This window comes from Ursus arctos, unplaced genomic scaffold (assembly GCF_023065955.2).
Source record: "Ursus arctos isolate Adak ecotype North America unplaced genomic scaffold, UrsArc2.0 scaffold_36, whole genome shotgun sequence".
NCBI lineage: Eukaryota > Metazoa > Chordata > Mammalia > Carnivora > Ursidae > Ursus > Ursus arctos.
This window is the reverse complement of record NW_026623050.1, coordinates 15,981,504-16,000,091: the sequence shown is the minus strand read 5'-3', so window position 1 is coordinate 16,000,091 and position 18,588 is coordinate 15,981,504. Positions and strand designations below refer to the sequence as shown.

At 38.1% G+C, this 18,588-nt stretch overlaps 1 protein-coding gene across 3 annotated transcripts in view; it reads right to left on the bottom strand.

Moving 5' to 3' along the window:
• The window catches only part of USP8 (ubiquitin specific peptidase 8), a 75,255-nt gene extending 56,758 nt beyond the window's left edge, over positions 1 to 18,497 (bottom strand). For 2 of the 3 annotated variants that reach the window (XM_044390969.3, XM_026518465.4), the window contains exon 1: positions 18,337 to 18,475. The gene's annotated coding sequence lies outside the window, so the exon portion shown is untranslated. Of the gene's footprint in view, positions 1 to 18,336 lie in introns of all 3 variants that reach the window. The other variant, XM_026518464.4, reaches the window with a different exon arrangement.
• Between the last annotated feature and the right edge of the window lie 91 nt (positions 18,498 to 18,588).

Genomic DNA, 18,588 nt, shown 5'->3' with positions numbered 1-18,588 from the left:
GTTCTACGGAAAATGTTGTTGGTGTTTTGATAGAGATTGCATTAAATCTGTAGATTGCCTTGGGTAGCACAGATATTTTAACAGTATTTGTTCTTCTAACCTATGTGCATGGAATGTCTTTCCATTTCTTTGTGTCATCCTGAATTTTTTTCATGAATGTTTAATAGTTTTCAGAGTACAGGTCTCTCACCTCCTTGGTTAAGTTTATTCCTAGATATTTTATTGGTTTTGGTACAAATGTAAATGAAATTCTTTTCTTAATTTCATTTACTGCTGCCTCATTATTAGTCTGTAGGAATGCCAACAGATTTCTGTACATTGATTTTGTATCCTGTCACTTTACTGACTTCATTTATCAGTTCTAGCTCTTTTTTGGTGAAGTCTTTAGGGTATTCTATATATAGCATCATGTCATCTGCAAACGGTGAGTTTTACTTCTTCCTTAACATTCTGGATGACTTTATTTCTTTTTGTTGTCTAATTTCTGTGACTATGACTTCCAGTACTGTTGAATAAAAGTGGTGAGAGTGGACATTTTTTTTTTTTTTTTTTTTGAGAGTGGATATTCTTGTCCTGTTCCTGACCTTAGGGGAAAAGCTCTGCTTTTCCCCATTAAGGATGAATGTTAGCTGTGGGTTTTTCATAGATGGCCTTTATTATGTTGAGGTATGTTGACTCTAAACCTACTTTGTTGAGGGTTTTTGTCATGAATGGATGTTGTACCTTGTCAAATGCTTTTTCTGCATCAACTGGAATTACCATATGGTTTCTATTCTTTTTCTTACTGATGTGATGTATCATGTTGATTGATTTGTGAACACTGAACTACCCTTGCATCCTGGGAATAAATTCACTTGATTGTGATGTATGATTATTTTAATGTATTCTTGGATTTGGTTTGCTAATATTTTGTTGAGGATTTCTGCATCTATAGTCATCGGATATACTGGCCTGTAGTGCTTTTTTTTTTTTTTTTTTTTTTTTTTTTTTGTGGTGTCTTTACCTAGTTTTGGTATCATGGTGGTACTGGCTTCACAGAATAAATTTTGAAGTTTTTCTCTCACTTCTATTTTTTGGACTAGTTTGAGAAGAATGGTATTAACTTTTCTTTAAATGTTTGGTAGAATTCTCCTGTGAAGTCATCTGGTCCTGGACTTTTGTTTGTTGGGAGTTTCTCATTACTGACTCAATTTTCTTACTAGTAACTGTCTGTTCAAATTTCCTCTCTTCCTGCTTTAATTCTGGTAGGCTATATGCTTCTAGGAATTTATCCATCTCTTCTAGGTGTCCAATTTGTTGGCATATAATTTTTCATAATATTCTCTACAGTTGTTTGTATTTCTGTGGTGTTGGTTGTTTTTTCTCCTCTTTCATTTGTACTTTTTTTATTTGGGTCCTCTCTCTTTTATTTTAGTCTGACCAGAAGTTTATCAATTTTATTACCTTTTCAAAGAAACAGCTCCTACTTTCAATGATCTGTTCTATTGCTTTTTTAGTTTCTGTATCATTTATTTCTGCTCTGATCTTTGTTATTTCCTTCCTTCTGCTGGTTTTAGGTATATTTATTCTTCTTTCTCCAGCTCGTTAGGTGTAAGGTTAGGTTGTTTCAGATTATTCTTGCTTCTTGAGGTAGCCCTGTATTGCTATAAACTTCCCCCTTCGAACTGCTTTTGCTGCATCCCAAAGATTCTGGACTTTGTGTTTTCATTTTCATTTGTCTCCATGTAATTTTTGATTTCTTCTTTGATTTTTCGGATGACCCGCTCATTATTTAGTAGCATATTATTTCACCTCGATATATTTGTGGTCTTTCCAGATTTTTTCTTATGGTTGATTTCTAGTTTCACAGTGTTGTGGTCCGAAAAAATGCATAGTATGACTCTGATCTTCTTGAATTTGTCGAGACTTGTCTTATGGACTTATATGTGATCTATTGTGGAGAACATGCATTCTAACGTTCTAGGATGGAACGTTCTGAATATATCTGGTAATCCATCTGGTCCAGTGGTAATTTAAAGCTACTGTTTCCATGGTGCCTGGCTGTCTCAGCTGCAAGAGCAAGTGACTCTTGATCTTGGGGTTGTGAGTTTGAGCCCCACCTTGGGTGCAGAGATTATTTATTTATTTAAATTTTTTTTAGATTTTTTATTTATTTATGTGACAGAGAGACAGCCAGCGAGAGAGGGAACACAGCAGGGGAGTGGGAAAGGAAGAAGCAGGCTCCCAGCGGAGGAGCCCGATGTGGGACTCGATCCCAGAACGTCGGGATAATGCCCTGAGCCGAAGGTAGACGCTTAACAACTGCACTACCCAGGCGCCCCTAGAGATTATTTAAATAGCAAATAAATAAATAAATAAATAAATAAATAAATAAATAAATAAATAAAGCTACTATTTCTCTGCTGGTTTTGTTTGGATGATCTGTCCATTGATGTAAATGGGGTGTTAAAGTCCCTATTATTACTGCATTACTACTGATTATTTCCTACTGTTTTATGTATTTGGGAGCTACGTTGGGTGCATAAATATTTACAATTGTTGTATCTTCTTGTTGGATTGTCCCCTTTGTGACTATTTAATGTCTCTGTCTTGTTATAGCCTTGTCTTAAAGTCTATTTTGTCCAACATAAAGTATTGTTGCCCTGGCTTTCTTTTGGCATCCATTTGCATGGTAAATGTTTCTCCATCCCCTCACTCTCAATCTGCAAGTGTCTTTCGATCTGAAATGAGTCTCTTGTAGGCAGCATATAGATGGGCCTTGTTTTTTTAACCACTCTGCTACCTACGTCTTTGGATTGGAGTGTTTAGTCCTTTTACATTCACAGTAATCATTGATAAGATAGGTAATTACTGCCATTTTGTTACTTGTTTCGTGGTTGTTTTTATAGATTTTCTCTTATTCTTTCTTCACTTGATTTCTTTCACGGTTTGTTGGCTTTCTTTAGTGATATACCTGGATTCCTTTTGCTTTGTTCTTTGCATATTACTGATTTTTGATTTGTGGTTACCATTAAGTTTGTATATAACATCTGCATAGCAGTCCATATTAAGCTGATGACGGCTTAAGTTTGAACCTATTCTTTACTCCTCTCCCACCCCACGTTTTAGGTATATGGTGTCACAATTTACATCCTTTTATTTTATGAATCCCTTAACTGATTTTTAAAGAAATACTTACTTCTACTTCTTTTGTGTTTTTTACTTTTCATACTCTCATGGTCTTTCCTTTCCACTCAATAAGTTCCCTTTAATATTTCTTGTTGCTTTGGTTTAGTGGTCATGAACTCCTTCAGTTTTGCCTGAGATTCTCTCTCTCCTTCTCTTCTGAATGATAGTCTTGATGGATAGAGTATTCTTGGCTGCAGATTTTTTCCTTTCGGCACTTTGAATATATCATGCCACTCCCTTCTGCTTTTTTTAATTACCATGTGTCTTGGTGTGGACCTCCTTGTACTGAATTTTTGGGGACAATCTCTGTGCCTCCTAGATCTGGGTATGTTTCCTTCCCCAGATGAGGGAAGTTTTCAGCTAGTATTTCTTCAAATAAGTTTTCTGCCCCCATATCTCTTCTTCTTCTGGGGTCCCTATAATGTGAATGTTATTACACTTAGATTAAGTCACCGAGTTCCGAAGACTCTTCTCAATTTACAAAATTTTCTTTTTTCTCCTTTGCTCAGCTTGATTACTTTCCATTACTCTGTCTTCCAGGTCATTAATTCATTCCTCTGCTTCATCTATCCTGCTACTTATTCCATCAAGTGTATTTTTAATCTCATTTATTGTGTTCTTGATATCTGATTGGTTCTTTTTCCCTCTTTGTTAAGAGTCTCACTGATGTCCTCCACTCTTCTCAAGTCCAGTGAGTATCTCTGTGATAATTACTTTAAACTTTTCTTTTTTAAGATTTTATTTATTTAGGGGCACCTGGGTGGCACAGCGGTTAAGCGTCTGCCTTCGGTTCAGGGCGTGATCCTGGCGTTATGGGATCGAGCCCCACATCAGGCTCCTCCGCTATGAGCCTGCTTCTTCCTCTCCCACTCCCCCTGCTTGTGTTCCCTCTCTCGCTGGCTGTCTCTATCTCTGTCGAATAAATAAATAAAATCTTTAAAAAAAAAAAGAAAAAGAAAAAGTAAACTTAAAAAAAAAAGATTTTATTTATTTATTTGACAGAGAGAGAGGCAGCGAGAGAGGGAACACAAGCAGGGGGAGTGGGAGAGGAAGAAGCAGGCTTCCCGCCGAGCAGGGAGCCTCATGTGGGGCTCGAACCCAGAACGCTGGGATCATGACCTGAGCCGAAGGCAGATACTTTTAACAACTGAGCCACCCAGGCACCCCTACTTTAAACTTTCTATCAGGCATATTACTTAGGTCTCTTGGTGTAGTTTGGTCTTGTTGTTTCATTTGGGACATATTTCTGTATCTCCTTAATTTTGTTTAACTTTGTGTCTGTTTCTGTGTGTTAGGAAAGTCAGCTACATCTCTTGCTCTTCACAGTTACCGGCTTTATGAAGAGGTCTTGTGATGCCCTGTGTGCAATGTCCCCTGTTCCCCAGGGCCTGGTGCTAAAGGGAGTGTCTCCTATGTGTGTTGTATGTGCTCTATTGTTGAGACCTGGCCTCTTTTTCCTTCAGTCCAGTTGTCAGCAAAGGCTTTCTTCGCCTGCTATAGGAAGTGCTTGGTCCCGGGCTGGGTGGGATGTGTTTTAACAAGGTGTGCAGTGGTCTGCTTGCAAAATGAGATGTGCCACTGCTGCTGGCAGAACTGACGTCCCACAAAATGCACAGGTCAAGAGACAAAGTGTTGGTGGGGTCTGCACCAGTATTCTAGGGCAGGGAGACTTTGCAGTGCCCAGACTGAGCCAAGTGTGACTAGGAAGGGCAGATCTGAAGCGTGGGGATGGGGCTTGGTGTAAGCAAGTTAAGTAGTGAATGTTGGTGCTATGCTGGTTCCTGCAGCTGGCAGTGTGTTTATAGTGGGGGGTAGGGGAAAGAAATGGCGTGTGCCAGCTTCTTTGTTCTCAGAGCAGTCTCCCTGTGATTCCTGCCTCTCCGGGCCATACTCTGAGACAAGTAAATCACTCTCCCTCCTGTTTGCCCCCAATATTTTCCAAACTACTGCTTCCAGGCTGTATCTCCACAGGCTGTTTGTTGTGCTGTCTCTTTAAGGTTGGGCACTCCACTTCCTAATGCCCTCCTGGCTTTTCCAGAACCAAGCCTTCTGATTTTTAAAATTTCAGGCTGTAAGTCCCACTGGTGGCAGGAACTCACAAAATGCAGCTGCTCTCACTTTCAAAGCAAATGGTTATGGGGAATCGTCTTCCCTGTGTGGGCTCCCTGGTGTGACAGTCTGTTTTTCACCCTTCTCACCACCAGTTTCCTCCCCACCACAGACAGCTGCAGTCCATTTTGCTCTCAAACCGTGTCTTTGCCCTTCCTACCATCTTTGATGTGGCCTCTTCTCTATCTTTAGTTGTGGAGTTTGTTCTGCCAGTCTTCAAATTGTTTTCTGGGTTATTTATGCTGATGTGAGTGTTATGTAGTAGTACCCCTGAGACAAGGTGCCCTTCTGGTCCTCCTATTCCACCATCTTCCCAGTCAACAATTTTTTAAATTAAGGACTGTACATTTTTTGACATAATGCTATCGTACACTAAACAGACTACCGTACAGTGTGAACATAACTTTTATATGCACTGCGGAAAAAAAATTCATTTGATTCTTTTTTTTGTGGTATTTCTTCTATTGCTGGGGTCTGGAACTGAACTCATAATGCCTTCAATGTATGCCTGTAGTTACAGTAATGCATTTAAGAGATTATAACTTTTTTCCGCTACCACTTCACTTTCTTAATGCTCTTTCTTTTACCAGTTCACTTTTATTAGATGAATGGTCATCCATGAATATCTAATCCTGAAAAGCTGAGTAAGGTACAACTTACCGGGAAAAGGCATCTGTTCACTTATGTGAAACTACAAAGGTGCCCTGATTTGTTTTGATTCGAGTTACATTTTATACTAATACTTTGTGATTTCTTGAAACTCATCCCTTCCAAACCTGTGAAATTAACGCACTGTCTTAGTCACCAAACTTAGCTATGTTTCTCTAAATGTTACATTTTTAAAATGTTCATTTTTTCCATCTATACTTGCTCTATGTGTCTACAAACGTATGTTTAACCAAACACTTTATTTAGTAGTTTCAGATCTATGCATTTAGAGATAATGATCTCATACATAAGTACTTTCTACACTTTTTCCTCCATTCTGTGTTCTGTGTCTAAAACTATAATGATAGGGGAGGAAAAAAACTTCTGGACCACACGATCACACCCAAATGGATCAACAAACATTAAATAAGTCCCTCTAGTTAGACATCTAACTCATTAACAATTCATCACCAAACCAGCTCAGAGCAACCATTAAGTAAAGAGTATGATAGGGATCCCTTGGATTTCCTCACAATTACAGACAAGAGCATCATCTGAGTATCTTAACTTCCAAAAAACACTATGCTGTATGTTAAAGATACAACAAGTATATAAGACATGGTCCTTGATGTCCCAGGATACAGTTTAACCAGAAAACACCCTTTCATCCCACACCCACCATATTCTTACCTCCTGCCCATCCCCCCAACTCTGAGTGAAAAAGCAGGAACACATATAACACCATTTGTATAAAGTTTAAAAACAAACTAAATTCAACAGTGTATTGCTTAAGGATACAAATAAGGTAAACTATTAAGACTGGAAATGATAAACAGAAAATTCTATTTCTGGGGAGACAGAGGACGTAATCAGGAGGCACCTACAAGGAGCTTCAGGGATATCAGTAAGGTTTCATTCCTCAAGTTGGGTGGCACATTCAAAGGTGATCACAGGGTAATCATTTTACTATAATGCTTTATAACATATAAAGGAATATAAGTAACATACTTAACATATATTTCATAAAAATCTTTAAAGAAAACTATTAACCATATTGTAAAACAATGCAAATATGAATAAAATGTGCAATTGTTTATATACATGAAAATATCCACATACATGTGAAAGTTAGGAAGTATGGGTAAAAGAAGCAAACACAAAATATGTATGTTTTTAAATATTGATTTAAAAAAATACATTTGGAATATTGGAAGAGCCTGATACATAAAACTTTTCGAGTACAGAAGCTTCCATACAGTGGTATGAATGGAAGCAAGAACATGAGCATTAAGGAATAAAGAAACGGCAACAGGCTGTTGATAACTTAAAAAACAAATGAACTGGCAATAAAAAAGAGAATGTTGGGATAGAGTGGGATGGTGCTCCAGGAATACGATTTCTACTGAAATACGAGAAGCAACAGTTGAGGAGAAATACATTTGACTAAGGGAAAGCAAAGTAAGGTCAAGAAACTAACTTTTCCGGAAGGTGTTTAAGGACACCTATGGTACAGGCAGAGGACATTGGAGGTGGGACTATTAATGAGGGCCAGAAGACAGTAAGATAACAGTTAACAAGAACTACTCTTGACTTTTCTGCCCTCAACTAGTTCAGCTAAGACTTGAAGCTTACTTAACAAACAGAAAGCCAACATTTGCTCCCCTGATACAGGCTACCTCTTGAAATGTAATTCCTCAAAAGCCCAATCACTTTTTGTTGGTGATACTACTAAGTGTACTAAGAAAGGGACTTAAGCAAGAATTAGGCAGATTAGCCAGGTACCACTCTGACAGTATCTGTTTTTCCAATTCTATCCTCTATCTGGGTCACAAGTGCTAGTGGTCTAAACCACAGAATATATGTTCAAAAAGTCAGAGTCTATTTTGTTGATTCATGACAATTAGGTTTCCTGGCTGGGAAAAGAAAGCTATTGATTTGAACCTTCTAAAATAAAGGTCTGGAATATATTCTCATGTGAATCTGTTTCTCATAATTACCTTTAAAGCTTGGATCTTTTTTTTTTTTTTTGTACTTAGTGCTTACTGTACTCACTAATATTTATTATTTTTTTTCATGTTTTTTTTTTATTATGTTAGTCACCATACAGTACATTCCCGGTTTCCGAGTAAAGTTCGATGATTCATTAGTTGCATATAACACCCAGTGCACCATGCAATATGTGCCCTCCTTACTACCCATCACCGGTCTATTCCATTCCCCCACCCCCCTCCCCTCTGAGGCCCTCAGTTTGTTTCTCATAGTCCATAGTCTCTCATGTTTCATGCCCCCTTCTGATCACCCCCCCTTTCTTTATCCCTTTCTTCCCCTACCGATCTTCCTAGTTCTTATGTTCCATAGATGAGAGAAACCATATAACTGTCTTTCTCTGCTTGACTTATTTCACTTAGCATTATCTCCTCCAGTGCCGTCCATGTTGCAGCAAATGTTGAGAACTTGTTCCTTCTGATAGCTGAGTAATATTCCATTGTATATATGGACCACAACTTCTTAATCCAGTCATCTGTTGAAGGGCATCTCGGCTCCTTCCATGATTTAGCTATTGTGGACAATGCTGCTATGAACATTGGAGTGCATATGGCCCTTCTCTTCACTACGTATGTATCTTTGGGGTAAACACCCAGTAGTGCAATGGGTGGGTCATAGGGTAGCTCAATTTTTAACTTTTTAAGGGACGTCCACACTGTTTTCCAGAGTGGCTGTACCAACTTGAATTCCCACCAACAATGTAGGAGGGATCCCCTTTCTCCACATTCTCTCAAACAATTGTTGTTTCTTGCCTTGTCTATTTTTGCCATTCTAACTGGCGTAAGGTGGTATCTTAGTGTGGTTTTGATTTGAATTTCCCTGATGGCTAATGATTTTGAACATTTTTTCATGTGTCTGTTAGCCATTTGTATGTCTTCATTGGCAAAGTGTCTGTTCATATCTTCTGCCCATTTTTTGATTTGTTTATTTGTTTCTTGCGTATTGAGTTTGAGAAGTTCTTTGTAGATCTTGGATACCAGTCTTATCTGTAGTATCATTTGCAAATATATTCTCCCATTCTGTGGGCTGCCTCTTAGTTTTTCTGACTGTTTCCTTGGCTGTGCAGAAGTAAAGCTTGGATCTTTGAAAAACAAATAATATAAAAACTACATGTGCTACCTAGGTAACTTAAAACAGTTAGCCATTAGCTATCTCAAGGTTAAATTCAATTCAAACATTCACAGATACCCTGCTGTATAGAAGACACTGTGCTTCCAGGGACTCAAAGATTAGATGTGATACCTTTTCCCAAAAAGTTTTAAAAAATTAATGTGAAAGAAAAAGTTGTAAGCAGCGGTAATACAATATAGTAAAATATCCAAATATAAAGAGTTAAAAATAAAGTACAATAAGAAAAATTAAGAAGGAAGATTAAGTATGACTAGAGGGCTCTTGGAAAAGACAGTGTTTAGTGAATCCTGGCAGGAGAAGGCTTTTGAAAGAGAAGAGTTACCCTATTAGGGAAAAAAATTAAGAAAGTAAAGAACATCTTTAGGAACTAGCCAATACAGAGAACAAACAAGGATCTACTAGACAGGAAAGCCTGAAAAAATAGTCTGCGAACAGAAAATAGAAGACACAACATCACAATAAAGCATTTACTTTGTTTTCTAAAGGTAATAGAGAACCATAAGGTTCAAGAAGAGAGTTGTGTGATCCAAACCGAAACACTACAGAGTTATGCTTTAAAAGAAAGACAAAGAAGACACTAGTAATCTATGATAATGATCCTAAGGAAAGATGATGAAAGTCAGAACTAGGGCAGGGGAGATGGAATGGAGGAGGCAGACACTCGAGACACTGCAAAGATAGAGGACTTGGCTAACGATTAGACACATGGTGGGAAGGTACAGGCATAAGATTATAGTGACAAAGTTTTTATTGACAGTTTAAAGTTAACTTTTCTATCCTTAGTTGATTTTTTAAAGATTTTATTTTATTTTTAAAAGATTTTTGTTTATTTTAGAGAAAGAGAGAGAAGGAGAGAAGGAGCACGAATCGGGGAGAAGGAGCGGAGAGAGGGACAAGCAGACTCCATGGAGGCCAATACAGGGCTTGACCTCACAACCCTGAAATGTGACCTGAGATGAAATCAAGAGTCAGACACTCAACCACCCAGATGCCCCTCAGTAATCTCTACATCCAATGTGAGGCTCAAACTTACAATACCCAGATCAAGAGCAGCATGCTCTATTGACTTGAGCCAGCCAGGTGCCCCTGTCCTTATATGATTTTTGAGAACAGCTGAAATAAGTAACAATTTTCTCTGATAATGTCATCAAAGGACCGTAGTTGTTTTCATTTTCATTCACAAAATTATACAAGTTACACTGTCAAATAAGATGCCTGGTGTTAAAAATACTTACAGCATGGCCTTAATTGCTGTTTCAGCCTCTACAATCACAGATTTCTGCAGAAGTCAAAGTACAATGTAAAGGGTATTTTTCCCTAATCAAATAAGAAAGCAAAGGATACACATGCAACTTAAATCTATGTGAAATTTAATGTGTTAAATTCTTGATAAGTCATTCTGCTGTACTTTGCCTTTAGAAAGATTTCAAAATAAGTTGACATAAAATAAATTAAGGCCAGTATGACTGAATGAATTCACAATTTATTTTGGCTGTGACAGTAAAAACAAGGAAAGGAGCAACAGCAGTTTTTTGTTTATAGCAATCCTACTGATACTTATAAAAGAATGTTCAGTAAGTATAGAACTCAATTTATAGAAGCTACTTGTTTAGATCTAGAACTAAATATAACATATAACCTATTAAAACTACGTTATGCTTCAAAAAGGATTGTGAGTTAAAAAATAAAAGCAAAGTATATGTGAGAAAAAGTCCTTCTAAAAAACTAATTTTCTTAAGATGTGCAAATCTGATAAAGATGAAATACTTCAGCTTTAGTCACACAGCAATGCTCCAAAAGTGAAATCCAAACAGTGCTGAAAATGAGTTAACAAAATGAGGGGAAAAAAGGAAGGCATAAATATCCCCCTCTCAGTTTATGACAGCCTTCTGATTCTTCCAAAGAGAAAGAGTAGAGATTAGATGACTTGAACCACAGAGTGAAGACTAGAAATTAAAAAGGTGAAGACTGAGGTTTGTGGTCATTCAAATTGGTCCTGGTATCTTAACTAAGGCTTCACACCAGCCACTTCCTAGATCCAAGGCAATGCTGAAAGGAGAGCAAAGTTTGTCTCCATTGGGCATCCATCATCTCAGTCCATCTCTGCCCTTAAACAGCAACAGCACTCATTGTATCTTCTGATTGCCTTAAATTTCACATAATCCATTCTATATTCATTTAAGTTTAAATGCCACAGACAAGTAAGTATTCATGAAATGTTTTAAAGTAATCCTAAAGAATTAAGAAGGCTCAACCCTTTCAAGAATTAGTCACTGCTAAAGCTTCTGGTATTTTCTGAGCATCTACTATGTGTCTAGCATTGAGCTAATAACTGTGTGAGGGCAGTGGTGTTGGGTTTTTTTTTTAAAGATGTATTTATTTATTTATTTATTTATTTGAAAGGGAGAGGGAGCAGAGAAAGAGAGAGGAAGGGAGGGAAGGAAGGAGGGAGGGAGGGAGGGAGGGGAAGTAGGGGCAGAGGGAGAGGGAGAGAATCCCAAGCAGAATCCCCACTGAGCACAGAGCTCGACATGGGGGCTCGATCCCACCACCTTGAGATCATGACCTGAGCTGAAACCAGAAATCGGATGCTTAACTGACTGAGCCACTCAGGTGCCCCGAGAGCAGTGTTTTCAAATCCATTTAGAAGGTCACAATCAGGGGGCACCTGGGTAGCACAGTCGTTGAGCATCTGCCTTCGGCTCAGGGTGTGATCCCGGCGTTCCGGGATCGAGTCCCACATGGGGCTCCTCAGCTGGGAGCCTGCTTCTTCCTCTCCCTCTCCCCTGCTGTGTTCTCTCTCTCGCTGGCTGTCTCTCTGTCACATAAATAAATAAAATCTTTAAAAAAAAAAAAAAAAGACAGGTCACAATCAGCTTTTAAAAAAATAAAATTGAAGAGAAAATATCAGAGCATGTCACATATAGTAAGGTTAAGTCCTGTTTCATGAAACTTCAGTTTGGGTTGTGTATGTGTATGCATATAATACTGGGTTGAAATGTAAAATGTATTTCTTACTATAGGTTACAACTGAAAAAGTGCAAAAGTTCTGCAGAGCAATGCTACTTGAAGTTTGGCCCACAGACTAGAGATGGTTGGGGAACTGTTACCAGTCTGTGATAAAATAAGAAATTTATGACAGGATGTAAATCAATTAAGCACACTGAACTTTTCATTGTAGCAAGACCTTCTCTGTGAAGAAAGCAGTTCACTAATTTATACTGTGGTACAAGCTTCAAGCCTGTAACACAAACTGGCTACTTTGAGTGACACTGCTCTAGGGGATAAAGAGAGTACCATCGGGCTTCTGATTCAAATGTCTTAGTTTAGTTACCAAGACCAAACTAATAACTATTATATAATAAGCCAACAATTAATTGCTATACTGCATATTAATATGTGACTCCAAGTCACTGGGAAGTCAAAAGGAGGAGAAAATTCGGTGTAGCTTCTTCCAGCCTAGAGTGCACTCTCTTTTGTGCTGGTCCCTCTTCCTTCAAAGACCAATTTAAGTTCCACTTCTTCCATCCTTGATGGTCCTAGTTATTGGGAGTTCATTTCTTGGTCTAATTTCTATAGTATGTATAATCCATGTCATTGCCTTAGTACAGTATTTCAACCAAATGACAATTATGACTAGGTTTTAAGACCCTCATAAGTATGAAGTGCTCATGATGATGTCATGAGGCAGAGACAGAAACTAGCCCTAAGGATAAGATTCAGCTATGAATTGAGTGAGAAAGGAGGGTATTCCAGAAAAGGAAACCAACACGAACAAAGACACAAAATGAGGAATTAGTATGGGAAGGCAATGAGAAAAATAAGGAATACTACAAATCCTTCTCAATTTATGATGGGGTTATGTCCCAATAAATCCATCGTAAGTTGAAAATACATAGAATACGCCTAATCTAAGAAACATCACAGCTTAACCTAGTCTACCTTAAACATGCTCAGGACACTTCATTAGCCAATAGTTGGGCAAAACCATCTATCACAAAGCCTATTTTATAATAAAGTGTTAAATATCCCATGTAATTTATTGAATACTATACTGAAAGTGAAAAACAGAACAGTTGGCAATGTGTCAGTCGTTTACCCTCACCATCACACGGCTGACTGGGCACTGTGGCTCACTGCCACTGCCCAGTACCACATATTGCTGCCTGGGAAAAGACCAAAATTCAAAATCTGAAGTACAGTTTCTACTGAATGTGTATCACTTTTACATCATCATAAAGTTGAAAAACCTAGGTCAAACCATTCTAAGTTGGGGAATCAGTTGGGGAAATAAACAATTCAATCAAGGGATTACAAGTACATATCTTCTTTACATGTCACTACTCTGACATGCTAGATCCCTAGCACCGACCTCAGTGATAACTGCGGGCTGACAAGAAATTATATTAGGTAAGGAGATGGAGCCATATTATGGAGGACTTTTGAAGCTATCAAGAATGGTTTATAATTTATTCAGCAGGCAATAAGCCAGTGCTTGAAGGGGAAAATGATATCTCAGGGTGGGTCAAAGTGGGGATATGTAAGATGGATTTGAAGGAGACAGGAACAAGGAATAATACTTTGGATAAGAAAAACTAGCAGGCCGTTGCAAAAGAGAACACAAAAAGGCAGAAACATGCTTTTGTAACAGACTGACAACTGAAAATTTTCCCGTGTGCACACACACACAGAATGGTAGTGCTGTTAACAACAACAAACCAACACTAGTTTAAAAAACTGATTAGTTTTGGGGCGCCTGGGTGGCTCAGTTGTTAAGCGTCTGCCTTTGGCTCAGGTCATGATCCCTCTCCGACTCCCCCTGCTTGTGTTCCCTCTCTCACTGTCTCTGTCAAATAAATAAAATCTTTAAAAATAAGAAAAAAAACCCGATCAGTTTACAGCAGCACTTCTCAACCTGGGCACCATTCCCATTTTGAACCTATTTTGAACAAAGTTATAAAACTTTATTAGAGGAGGCTGCCCTGTGCATTGTAGGATATTTATTTAGCAGCATCCCTGGCCTCTCCACCCACTTGATATCAGTAGTAATTCATCCCCCTTCAGTTGTGACAACCAAAAATGTCTCCAGGCAAAATATCTCCAGACATTGCTGAATGTCTCCTAGTGGGCAAAATTACTCCCAAATAAGAATCACTGATTTCCAGGAAGTTTTGAACATGTATACAAAAGGAACAACATCTAAAGATGCCTTGGTAGAGATGTAAATATATAAATAGAGATTAGGTCCACAGAGAGACCAGGAAAACATTAAACCAACTATTAAGGCATTAATGTTAATTTTGGTAATCCCTATTGTTTTGGGAGATAACAAAGTACTGACAAAGTATTAATCTATCAATGATATATTATCTAGGATACGACTTAAAATAATCTGATTTTCTTGACTTTTATGTATATTTTTAAACTTCTAGAATAGTTTTGAAAACACAGACATTATTCATACTAGTAACTAAAATGAGAAGAATGAAATCAACAAGGAAATGAGATCTTGTTTCTCTACAACTGACAAGATACTTGAAGGGCTTGATGGGGAGGAGGATGAAGGGGAATGTTCCCCGAGGAGGAAGAAACATACTGAAGAAAAACCAGGGAAGTGCAATATGATGGAAATCACAGAAAAAGAACTTCAAAGAACTGTATACAAAGTTCTTACAAATCTTAAAAAAACAAAAAAGTAAAATAACTAGTCCTAGTTCTGAAAATTGACTATATAAACTATCTTCTACTTGGCAAACATTTAGAGTACCTACATCTATTCAAGGTGCAGTGTCAGGAGCTATAGGGAATATAAATATACCTCCTGGGGCGCCCAGGTGGCTCAGTGGGTTTTAAGTGTCTGACTTGATGATCTCTGCTCAGGTCTTGATCTCAGGGTTGAGTTCAAGCTCCATATGGGGGGCTCCACATTGGGTGTGGAGCCTACTTTAAAGAAAAAAAAGAGTATACCTTCTAACAAAGTTTCTACCTCTTAAGATGAAAGAGAAGTTAATACAAAGCAAAGTACCATCATATAGGTACTAACAAACCATGCCAAAATCTGTAGCTTTTATTAAGACTATTCCTAGAAAAAAAACCAGAAGAGTAACTGTTTTCCATTAAAAGGTGTCTACTTACATTTATAACCTTAATCCATTTCATACATTCTCTCCCTATCTCAATTTTTTTAGCATATGCAAAATAGATGAGTAGGGGACCAGATCATACTTAGTATGCAGAAAAAAAAGAAAAAGACATGGTTCTCATTCCTAGCCGTATATTAGAATCACCTACAGAACTACAAAATAATGATGCCCAGGACCTACTCCTAAATGGTTAAATCAGAATCTCAGAGCATGGGACTTGCATACAGATATTTTCTTAAAAGTTCCTCGGGTAAATTCTAACATGCAGTCAAGACAGAGATCCATGGACATTACAAAATGGATGCAAACATGTTACCAGAAGTAGTGAAACAGTATGAAGATGACAATTAGGTTCTACCTGAAATCAACATTTTAAGTCATATAATTTCCAAGATAAATTATGAGAAATCACTTTCATTTTTAGAATTCTGTGAGAAATTAAAATAAAACCTTCAAGATTCCTAGACCAATAACTTTTTAAGGACTCTTTGTTTTGAAATTGGTATTACAATGTGTAACAATTTCATTTCACTATTTTAGAAAGATATGCAGGTTCACATCATTATTTGTATGTTTTGGAGAATTAAGACCATGAAAAACTAAACTGTACTGTGTTGGAGATGCTGACTTTATTCACTATACAGAGTATGGTTTTACTTGAATTAGCATGGTGATAAATATGGAATTCCAAATAAGCTTAATTATAACATTTCAGCAGTTACTATATTAAGCTTTGTATTTTGAAAGCATTGTAGGTCTTAGTCTCGTTTTCCATTTATTATCACATGACTTTGAGCAAATTCCTTAAATTCTCCCCCCAACACCACCACTGCCACTCCTCAGATTACCTCCCTCTGCAAAATAGGAATGATTCACCTGCTTCTATAGAGTTCTCATAGGTATCAAATGAAAAAGTACATACAGAAAAATGCTCTGAAAATTATAATGTGCCATGAAGATACAAAGTATTATGGTTAAAGAAATCAAAAGTGTACCTTATTCTGCATCTACTATTAAATCCAAACATTAGTTTAATACAACTTTATCAATAAAATTATGGCAGGTGAAAGATGGCCACAAATTCTTTGATATTCTTCTCTCCAAAATATGTAGGGGTCTATCAGCTGGTGGGGCGGAAGGTTCTGACTGCTCTAACAGAAAATATTGGAAGTAACACTATGCCAATTTCTGGGTCCAAGCTAAGAGACAGCTCCCACTTCTCTCTCTTCAAATACTTGCTTTTGAAACTCAAAACTCACGCTATGAAAAGTCCAAGCCCCATGAAGAAACCATGGGCAGGTGCTCCAGATGACCTGCCCTGCTGAACTACCAGCCAACATCAATTGCCATCCGTGCAAATGAGCCATCTTGGATGTCCAACTCAGTTAAGGTTTCAGATGACTCCAACCCTAGCTGCCTGTCTGATCACAAATGCATGAAACTCTAAGTGAGAACCAACCAGCTGACTCCAGTTAACCCAGAGAAATGTAACAGATAAAACGTAATAATTTGAAGCTACTTTGTTTGGAGTGATTTGTTATACAGCAATAGGTAACTGGGACAACAACCAAGATATTAAAAAAAAAATGTTTCCTTAAGTATATCCAATTTGATTAGCAACTCATAGTTGATGGGCACATTTTTCCTTTAATTTCTACAAAAATAACTTTATCTTCATGTAGAAAAATTCATAATGAAAATATAATGCTTGACAGCTTATGGAAAAAATCTGATGTGCTGGGTTTATTTTCCAACTGTTTTACTTTACAAAAGCCATTCTGGATCTTTCCCAATATGTTCATATTAATAAACAAATAGCTATAATGATTAATACAGGTCAAGTAAATTAAAGTTAAATGCTAGAAAGACATCTTTAAATTTCTGTTAGTTTTTCTCATGCATTGTTTTCTCAAAGAATACAATACATACCTACATACTTATGTGCAATTAATGCATATTTATGTCATTAATAATAAGTTGTTTTACTATTACAGGGTTCCTACCATCCAATTTTAAAGATGCATCCAATGTGTCACAAGAAAAAGAAAACAGATTTCAAGGCAGCCACAGCAATAGGATAAAGGCATAGCACAACCTGCAACACCTTTCAGATAAAATGGTCCAGTACTGTGGAGTCATGACAAACTAAATCCACCACCAAAGACATTCAACAATGAACCTTAAACAGTATCTGTTGAAATGCAAAATCTGCTTACATGGCAAAGCCGTAGAGCAAGCCTAGAACAGGTACAGTTCCTTAACAAATACCACTTGACATTTTTAATGGCTGCAGCAAAAGATACACAAAACTAAGGCTGCTTGCACATTCAGAAAGAGTAACATCCCTTTCATCTGAAACCCTCAGGGTGCTTAAGAAGTATTAAATCCCTTCAGGTAAATATTTTGTTAGTGATTAAATGACTTGCTTCAAGGTCACAGGATGAACTGGAGAAAAGAATTAAACCCAGAAGTGTAGTCTGCAGCTTTATGTATAAATGAACACCACTGCGATTCAGGGTTCTGAAATTTCCAAGGTGGAGTGGAGGTGAAATTAATTTGTCCCACAACTCCAGGAGGGAGGCCAAATTTTAGCAAAGAAAAGCTTTTATTTGGGGGAAGTCATAGTTTTAACTGATGTAGCTTATAGGTTCTTTAAACTCATGGTTGGACTTCACTAAAACTAAGTTTGGGACAGAGAAGGTATTGCGAAACACTCTGAGGGGCTGTATTAAAGGCCTGGGACTGCAGCTCGATAGCAGAAAATTAGAAAACAGAGGCCAGAGGAAGGAGGTCAAAGTCGGGTCTAATTGTCGAAGAAGAACAAAGAATGGTCAAGGCCACCTTCTAAGACCGGAAAACCTGAAAGAAAAAAAAAAAACTACACGAAACTCACTCGACAACCCTAGGTAGGCAGCGGGAAAGCCTCGAGGTTGGGCCCTTCCTCTAAAAGCCCAGTCTATGTTCGGGGCTGTCCCACCCCCTCCGCGAACAGGACTTGTCTCCCCAGTGACCAGCAGCTTGTGAAAGGAAAGGGTGTTCAATACAGACAGGTTCACGAGGAACAAAGCCCAGGACCCAGACCCACACTCACCGTGGCGCCGGGAGCGCTTGACTAACGCCGGCCTCCTCTCGAAAGGCCCATCTTCCACCAACTCGAAGAATTAGCCTTCGCTAGCCCGACGGAAGCCAGACCAGCTCATCCCCTTTTCCCAGTTAGCACTGCGTTGCGACGCGTCGCGTCTCCAACGTCACGGAGGGGAGGGGCTGCGCGCGCGTGCGGCCGTGACTGCTTCCTCTTCCGCAGCCCTGCTAACACCAGGGGGAGGGTTAAAGAGGTCGTTTT